The sequence below is a fragment of the Corapipo altera genome, unplaced genomic scaffold (assembly GCF_003945725.1).
Source record: "Corapipo altera isolate COAL_440 unplaced genomic scaffold, ASM394572v1 24, whole genome shotgun sequence".
In the NCBI taxonomy this organism is placed as follows: Eukaryota; Metazoa; Chordata; class Aves; order Passeriformes; family Pipridae; genus Corapipo; species Corapipo altera.
In genome coordinates, this window is record NW_020884903.1 from 6,079,236 (window position 1) to 6,089,254 (window position 10,019).

At 34.3% G+C, this 10,019-nt stretch overlaps 1 protein-coding gene across 2 annotated transcripts in view; it reads right to left on the reverse strand.

The window, feature by feature from the left end:
* LOC113950783 (cadherin-19-like) overlaps positions 1–9,445 on the reverse strand; it is a 115,453-nt gene extending 106,008 nt beyond the window's left edge. For both annotated transcript variants that reach the window (XR_003528878.1, XM_027651007.1), the window contains exon 1: positions 9,339–9,445. The gene's annotated coding sequence lies outside the window, so the exon portion shown is untranslated. The remainder of the gene's footprint in view (positions 1–9,338) is intronic.
* Between the last annotated feature and the right edge of the window lie 574 nt (positions 9,446–10,019).

Genomic DNA, 10,019 nt, shown 5'->3' on the forward strand with positions numbered 1-10,019 from the left:
TGAAGTTAGTGGCATGATCCATGTCCTTAAATTTAAAAACATAGTTGAGTGCTTTGCTGGATCACAGCCAGAGTACTCAGTACCTTACAGGATTGAACAACCTCTCTTCTTTGACACTGGCCTAAGGCAAGATATACAGACACGTGTGAATATATGTTCCTTATAGTATAGAGGTTAAACATAGTATTATTTTCAGGATTTTTTCATACTCCGTTCAATAAAAGATATGTTCCAATTTCTTAAAACTCTTACCAGTTGTATTGAAAGTGAAAACATTACAATTCCAAAAGAGTCTAACCTAGACTGTCACTCTCCTTTCTTTGTTTGATCATGCTGAATTTTATAACACAGGAGATTCAGGTCAAGTTGGTGTTCTGAGTGAAGGTAATTTGTTAACATACGTTTAAATCCCTGCAACGTTCTGCTGACGAAGACTAACTTAATACTCAACAGATTCAACACATCTCCAGTGCTGGTATACATTTTAAATGAAAGTGCATTTTAGAGTTTGGACTAACTGGAGCGATTTAGGGTTGACTGAATGTCAAGTGCTTCAGGCAGCCAAAGTTAAATATTTCTATAGAAGTTTGTTTAAGGCTGGTTTGGAGAGTTCCTCTTGAAATGTGGGCACATTTTATTGGCTGCTTCACAGAATATTTAAAGGTGATCAAATCAGTCTAACGTGAATAAGTTTGACTGCAAACATGGATTCAGTTGAAAGGTGTTTTTCTCCTCCTCCTTCTTAGTGCTTGCTTTTTATCCTCCTCTTAAGCGTCCTTTTCAAATTCAAAGTCCATATTCCTTATCTGAATATCAGCCAATCAGACTTTGCATCTTTAAAGACTAATGATACATTCCAAGTATTATTTGCTTGATTATAAAGCCTGATTTGATGGGATACAATCAGTTTTCTGTTCTCAGTGACCCATTGAATGATATTACTCAGAATTCCATTTAGATGATGCAAATGACCTAATCAGTTCGTCTTCTGCCATGGCAATAACTGAACTCAAATGTCAAAGACCATTTAGTAAATAAAATCTCCCTTTTATGTAACTGAGATTATGCTATGGGAAGTTTATGAATTATTAGCTATGGAAATTGTTTTGTTTCTTTCAGTTGGACAACATAGGTAATACCCATCCACACTCAGTTTATACACTTGCGTTTCAGGATTTTGCATTCTAAACAAAGAAAGAAAAAATGCAGAACAAATATGTAAAATTACATTAAATTAAAAGTGCAGCACAGTTATTTCTGTTTCCATTTCTATAATAAGCTATGTCTTAATTCAAAACTTGGGCAAAGTTTTCGATGAAGAAACTTTTTTTCAAGTGTTGATCACAGTTGCTCTGTTTCTTCTATTTCTTTTTCTATCATTATAAAAGGCCTGGGTTAAGCAAGCTATGAAATAGCATCAATATTGTACTGGTAGAAATAACCGCAGTAGCTCAAGGGTATTTGTATCAGATATTGTGATATGGTCACACAGAGACATCAAAATTGTCTTTAAACTCTATGGTTTGCTAACAGTCTATTTCAACAGCACTGAGATTTCTGGGAAACAGTTTCTGCTTTGGAGGCCTACGTAGCTAAAACCGAGTTTGCTGTTTTAGCTACCTTCCAATGTTCAAGCCATCTGGTAAAAAATAGATGAATAATGTTTACATTACCTGCTCTCGTATCTTGGCTGCACAGTCTTCCTCAAAATTACCTCCTGAAAAGATGGAAATAGTCTTCTAGATTGTCTCAGATACACACAGGAGATTTTCTGAGAGTAAAGGTTTGAAACTCCAGTCCAGTCTTTGCTTGCACAATAATTTGCAGATATCATGGCAAAAAGTCTTGCTAGGTAATGGTAAAATGCTGTCAAGTACTATTTCATTTCTTCCTCAATACCATTCTTAGCTAACTGTAAAATGAAAATTGATTTTTTTTAAGGAGTTCTTATGCTGAAGCAATGTTAACTACAGTATTTCTGTGAGAGTGAGAAGTGAAAGTAGCTACCAATGTTAACAGTGGCTCATTACAAGTGATCTCACTTTCCAGGTTGTCTGTACTTTCGACTTTAGTCAGATTTACATGGGCCATAGGACATAATGATCTTTCTATAATAAGATTATGTTCCTGACATGTTACATGTCTTCCTTTAAACTGAAGATCAAGAGTGAATTGATATCTGCAATAGAAATCATACTTGAGATTCCTTGAGAAAAATCAAGAGTATTTGGTCCATTACATTTATAATATTGGTATGATAAAAATTTTCTTCTTTTTTTTTTTGGATACTAAACATACACATATGAGCATCTGTAAGAAAGGTTATAGATTTTTGATGACAACATTCACCGTTGGAGAGTCTGTGGCTCAATGATGCAGTGCTGTCTTCACATTAGTTAAACTAAAGTAATTTTTATGTAACCAACGCCTACCAACAGAGAGATTCTTATAGACATCTCATTATTGATTACAATGAAGCATGTGAATCTAGCATGGAGATAGAAGTTTCAAACTTGAATTTTTATCCTTTCTTAAATCAGTTCAATGAGCCAGTAAGTGATTAGTGTAAAGGTCTGATTTCTAAATTCGCTGCAGTTTGAGATTTTCTCAAGAATTAAGATCACAGACATTAAAGAGGAAATAATAGTGAATATAAGGAACATAAATAAAATTAAAAGTAGAACTATATTGACTTTTGCTTTTTTCACATCTCAGCAGTGATGTCTAAATTCCATTTTTCACACATTTATAAAAATCAAATAATAAATACTAAAGACTGATGCATTTTTTTGTTCTAAAACCTATCTCCAAAAAAATATTTTCTATGCTTTGGAATTAATCCATAATTTTAGAAGTTAAGCACTGTATTTGTACCTTTGATCTGACCATATCTTCCATTTGCAGTCAGTCCACTTTATTAACTTCTACTTACGATCAGCAGCCCAAATTCAAAAAGCATATTTTATAGTTATATACACGTATGTTTATACACACACACACACATGAAATAATACTTGTTATCTTTAGTATTAAAAACAGAAACATCCTGATCAGCTTACAATGCATTGTATAATTTAAAGATTATTGTTGGCCTCGCAATTGTTTATAGCATCTGTGTTCTTCTAAGATATTTTTATTATTTCCTGCCCCTTTTTCTCTCAATTTTATCTGAAATACAAGTAATTAAATTTAAGATCCCAGTGAGTCTACCATGACATTCTTGGGAATCAGACAATAAATGTCCTACAACAGCCAAGCCATGTCATCAACCTCGTTTTACTGCAGCTTAATGCTTTTTGCCATAAAGATCACACACATAAAACTGTACGGACTATCAATCTTACATTTCAAATTTTTTCCTCCACCTTTTCCTCCTTCTGTGATACTCCTTGCCTTCAACTGGATATTCTATGATTCCTTGGTGTTTTTGAAAGAACCAGTACAGTTTTCAAAGCCTTAAACAGAAAAAGAACAAATCAGTTAACCTTTTTATATTCACAGGAGATTATTGTTGAATTTTCAACAACTTTATTAATCATGAATGTTTGAACTTCATCTGCCACTAGTTCTGGTTATTCATTTCATATCTGATACTTAAAAGGAGAGGACATGAGTGTATAAAGAACCTCTTTTCCTTAATGAAACAGTCATATGTAACTATCCTCAAGACTACAGTTTTCCCTAGATTTAGTAAGTTAAATCACAATAAGACAATTTGTCTATCCAATGTAACAGAGACTACACAATCCAAGAGTACCTTTGAAACCCAAAATCTAAGAAAAGTTACAATCAGTAGTCTGGTCAAACTGGATAAATAAAAAAGGAACAGTTTTCATCGCAAATTGCTTTGCTTGTTATCATCTTGTCTGTGCTGAGTATTCCACTTTTTTTGTTTAACTGAGATTTTGCTTTTGTGTTTTCTAACAGAAACTTCATGAATTTTATGAAAAAAACAACCCAAACCAAGCAACCAACCAAAGAAAAAAAAAAACCACTATTGATTATATCTGTTTTACTTGTAGCTTACTGAGGCAGATGCTTGGATAAAATTGTTGGCTCAAAAATTAAAACTTGAAAGAATAAAGAAGTTGGGAGAGGTAGATGTACCTTTATTTCCCCTACAGCATCACAAGTCAAAATAGTACTGTTTTGTGTGAGTAGGACTAATAAAGTTAAAAAATATATGCATGCACTCACACATATACACACATATTTACACTCTTTATTTAAAAAAAATCCAACAAAACCTGTTTTCTAAACATTATTTCATAGAACACAATGAAAGTGCTGTTTGTTGCTCAAGCAATATGCATTTCAGTAAAGGTGCTTGTTTTTATTACAACAAAATCTTTTGGGTCTTCTGTGTTGTTTTTGTTGGATGTCACATTCCTTCCACAGAGTCTATGTGAATTAAGAATGAATCAGCAAGGTCTGAATAAGTTACATATCAGCAAAGGGAACATGAAAACTTTCTTTTCAAGAAGAAAGGCACTTTTAATACATAAATGTGATTTTTCACTAAGCTTAAAATGATGACTGAAAGTTAACAGCTTTAATATAAAAAAATGTTTCATTTAAGATTTGTTGTTATTGTCTAAATGGAAAGTTTTCATTTGATATTTTGTTTAAATGTGTGAAGATGTAATCACACTAGACCTGTAGGCTGCGTTTGTTTTAAACAGTTTTGTCATATCTGTTGCAGCACACAAGTAGGGTTATAGCTGTGGAAGAATGAAAGAAGGGCAATATTGCATTGGAAATGTTTTGGTGGACTTCACAAAAAGGCCTGTAAAGTTTTGTTTCATTTTTCTGCTTAAGTAGGTTTTTTTATATAATTCTACTTCTCAGAGAGTTGTCATTAATACTTTAATCACATTCTACAACAAGAACTTCTGTGTGTTCCTTGTTATTCTCCTCTGATATGGATGCACTCATGAACTTTTGTAAATGTAGCAAATTAAACTAAAAAAACACCAGACTTCACTTCACTGATTTCTTCTATTCAGAAGTGATCTTCACTGTCCTGAATCTGTTACTTCACAGCAGAATAACAACCACAGTTGAACTTATTAAAAGACAGTCTTATCTTACCTGAGAGTTTTCCTCTTCTCTCATCTCACTTGGTTAACCTCACTTATACTCAAATAAATATGTTATGCAAGTATAAGATCTGATTTGTAGTAAATCACTGAAATAATTGTACATAAAACTGCAACTATAAAGATGGTAAAATGTATTTCATATTTAAAATATTGTGTACATTTCACACATTTCGATATCTCCTTTATAACTGCACTGGTATATTAATTCTGTGCTTGTATCTTGAAATAAAGTCTTGAAGTCTTGAAAAAAATGGAATTATACCAGAAAAAAAGTAAAATGCAACAAGAAAACCAATGCATACACAAATCTCCATAATGGGCTCTATTTTTCAAGTACACTGAAGACAAAAGAAACAGATCTCCAATCTATTCTAATTCTTGGCATGAATGCTTCCTTATTCATGGATCGTTGATCTGACGGACTGAAAAGGCAATGACTTCTATTTCTTTTGGTGACTTACATCAGTCTATTTCTAGGGAAATAGAAAAAGGATTCAATTTGTGTACACTGGCATTAGACTGAACTCTGATGATGGATGTATTTGGCTTCTGTAGGAAGAGTGGGATTATATCCTATCCACTGTGGGCACTGTTTCTTAATGTGTTGTTCATAAATGTAGTATCAGTTGTACAATTTCTGTGTACTGTAATATACTAAAGCTTCTAGACAAATAAGTTTTATCGTGGGGCAACTGAACCATCCTGTTCTTTAACAAATTAATAAAGGGGAATGTGGGTATTTCTTTACATTCCTGAAGAGGCACAGAGAATGAATATTTGTGGCTAGTATGTATCTCATAAGCAAGTAAATTGAGTTATCCAACTGAAGACTAAGCATAGTCAGGCAGGCAGTACAAAGAAAAGCAGTTTTACAGAGGAAAATGCAACTCAGTTTTCTTCCATGGGAGGGATAACTCTGGGCTCAGACTATGGAAAACAACTATGACCGTGAAACATAAATTTTTGTTGCTTATTCTGTTAGATTTGCAATTTCAAAACATAGTCCATAGGAAAATATGCAAACAACCTTCCCCATCCCATTCTGTCTGCATAGATATATTTCATCCTTCACAGCAGCCATAAAGCTTTCACTCATTGTTTGATTTTCTTTAAGGTATCATAATCATAATACTGTGGTGAGGTGGACTTTGAACCACCATTGTGGAATGAAAGAGTAAGATGCATCCCAGACTTAAAAAAAATCTTCAAACCTCTCTCCTCTTTCAGATGCAAGGATAAAAATGTGATTCTACTGTAAGAGAAAGAGTAGACATGAATACTGATTACTCTTCCCATCTCCCTTCATGATCTTTTCCTGGGGAAAAAAGGAGTTTTCACTCCTGTCCGTTACAGTTCAAAACATGACTCTTATTTCAGCCAGGGTAGGAGGGGTAATTGGATCTGTCTGTCTACCACGTCATGACCCAAAACCAGAATACTGAAACATCTTTGCTTAGTCAGTCTTACTACTACTGATTGGAAAGAAGAGGACGAGTAAATCCTTGAGCCTCTTCTCAATCTCAGCAAGCATTAGAAGAACAAAAAGTGCCACTTATTATAAAGCCAATGTGACATTTTGCATAGAGACCTGTAATTATTCATAGAAATTGAACAGAAAAATCATACTTCTATTTGTGGTTTCTCAGGAATGAAAGAAAATTCATTAACCATAGTTTACTGTTACATCACACCTTCCATTGATCAAATGGATTGATGATTATTCGAGTTAATTTATTTTGTTGCTTAAAGCTGGGCTACCTCATCCATGGAATAATTCTGAGCTCTAGGACTAATTCTGAGAGAATGAATAGGGGTAAAAGAGTATACTATCTTCTGATGATTAAATTGTTCTTCCAGTGACCAGCCAAATTACTTTCTTATCAGTTTGTACCTATCTAATATTTTACACTGAACATAGTGACAATGATCATAGGAGGCATGGTATGACTTGTAATATTTTCCGCGTTTATATTATAAAGCTGAACTGAGAAATAAAGTCTATGAAATCAAATGTGAAATTGTGGATTAGCTTATTCATACTTCTGTTCTTAGCTATAAACCACTTATATATATATAAATATATATTGTTTCTCTGGTATGTAAGGGTCCTGAATTCAATAAAAATTAAAACTTAGCATAAAAAGGTATAAACTTGAAAATATCTATATTTTTTATCTTATAATTAAAAATTACTTTTAAATTTTTATATATTGTCGTCCTAAAATTAAATAAATTCCTAAATAGATCATTTCAATAAAACAACTAAAACTTGAAAGGCAAGTAAAACTTAAAATTGTTAAAGAATAACAATATATATATTAAAATACATTTCATGCAAAACTTATATATAGTATGTTTGCTCTCTGCCTAGTATTTATTCAAAACCCTTTCCCACTGCAGCTGGGAATGCTATTTCTAACCGCCAAAGACAAGTACAAATCACTGGGGATGTAGAACAGTTGACATTGTTAAAGGTAATTATGTATTATATGTATTATATAAATAATATAAAAGTATTTTTCCTTCCTGTGTAAAACAAAGCAATTTGTGAATAGTGACATTTCTCCACCTATTCATATTGCTTTCAACAGAACGTTTTAAAAAAAAAAAATAAAAAAGTTTGCATTAGAATATTCACTCATATCTGTTAGCAATTGCTTAAAGAGAAACACTTTTCAAAAAAAGCCCACTAATAACATCAGCAGCAAAACTGCTAAAACAAGCAATTTTTGAAAGTATTCAAGTCTGTATGTTCTCATGGCTGCTGAATGATACCACTTAAAATGGATCTACTGTCATCTACACCGTGGTGAGTTTAAAACATCCTCAGTAACTCCAGGATCAGTGTCAGTGAGTCACACTGACTCTGTCAGTAGTTCAGAACCTAAGAGAAAAGTGGATAAAGGACTATGATTTCTTTTAAAGACTCTCCTATTGTTGCTGGAACTAGATCAGAGCCTAGTATAATATATTGCAAATTCTTTGATTTCTGCTTTCAAAATCTGGTGTTTCTGATAAAATTATACCTATTCTATTAAATATGTGCTGCACTGTAGTCCCTATAGACTATAATTTTTATGTTTCCCCATAAATAGGATCTGACATAATACGGAGCCAAGAGTGTTCTTTATCTTCCAGATCTTACACAAGCTACTGAGCTTACAGGTCAGGATTTGAAGGTGGTTTCAAAATCAGATATTGAAGAATAGAGCGAGCCAAGATTCATAATTGAAAGATAATGACTGAGGCATTCATCTGTGAAGTGTATACGTGTTTTCAATTAGTTGCAAATGCTCTTTACACAGTTCAATATATGAGGCAGCTTAGTCTGATGTCATGGTTTAACCCCAGCCATCAACCAAACCCCATGTACCCACTTGCTTGTTCCTCCACCAGTGGGACTGGGGAGAGAGAATCGGAAGGATAAAAGCTAGAAAACATTTGGGTTGAAACAAAGGCAAGTTAATAAGGAAAGCAAAAGCTACACATGCAAGCAAAGCAAAACAAGGAATTAATTCATTGCTTCCTATGGACAACCATCACTCCAAATGTGCCCCCCTTTTCTCTTTCTTCCCCCCACTTTATATACTAAGTATGATGTCATATGGTTTAGAATATCCCTTGGATCAGTTAGGGTCAGCAGTCCTGGCTGCATCTCCTCCCAACCTCCTGTACACTCCCAGCTTCCTTGTCAGTGTGGCAAAAAGCACAAAAGGCCTTGGCTCTGTGCAAGCCCTGTGCAGCACTAACAAAAACATCTCTATATTGTCAAATCTCTGTTCAGCACAGATCCAAAACATAGTCCCATACTAGCAAATGTGAAGAAGATTAACTCCACCTCAACCAAAACCAGCAATCTAGAAAACCTGTACTGCCTTTCAAAACAACAGAGATGCTCTTTAGGACAACTCAGACATTTTGAAACTGAGAAAAACACAGGAGTAGATAAAGTGAAAGGAGGAAAACTAGGATGATGGGGTAACAGGGAGGCGTATTGAATCACAGAACCGCTTTTGAGTACACACTGCTTTCTCAAGACCTTTACAAGACCAACTTTATATGCTCTTGATCAACACCTATACCTCTGTAAACCCATCCTGGCCACCAAGAAATAAAGGGTTTGCTGCTGTCATGACCAAGACTCTGTCCTGAAACAGAGAACCCTGAGAGAGTCAAAAACAAGTCCCCAGTTTTAGAAAGTAAGACAGAAGTGCAAAGGAAAAATAAATACCATACCTGTTCTCTTCATAAAATGAGATGTTTCTTGCTGTCAAGGAATTCCTCTTAGGTCCCCTTTTGTCTGTGTAGCTGTGTCTGAACATTCACTCGTGCTGTACATCATTTATCAGTTCCAGCACTGGGAGATAACCAGCATCTGTGGGATACGTAGTATGCTTCTGATGAAAGCTCTCCCTGTTACCTTTAACAATGTCAATTGTTCTATGTCCCCAGTGTTTTGCACTTGTCTTTAGTGGTTAGAAATAGCTTTCCCAGCTGCAGTGGGAAAGGGTTTTAAATAAATACTAGGCAGAAAGCAAACATACTATATATAAGTTTTGCATGAAATTTATTTTAAACTGTAAGATGGCAGGTTTTAGCATTCTTTATGGGTTTGTTAATTAGGAGCCTACTTTATTAATTGTCAAAAGGTGCCTGTGGCAATGGATTTGCCATATGTAGGATGGAAGAAGTCCTGTCAGAGATGGACCAGTGAAGAAAATGAAAACAGCTCAAGTGTTATAGAAACAGAAGTTTTTAAGGTGGTTTAAACATGCTTCAAAATGGTTTTTACTTTTTTGCAAAGTCATTGCTCCCTTTTCCCGACACCCCCTGTGAGGGACTTGTCTCCCACACAGGAGTGTCCTGGGAAGATGTCCTGAGGTGCTTCTCATTGTCCTTTGTTAACCCCTTCCCATT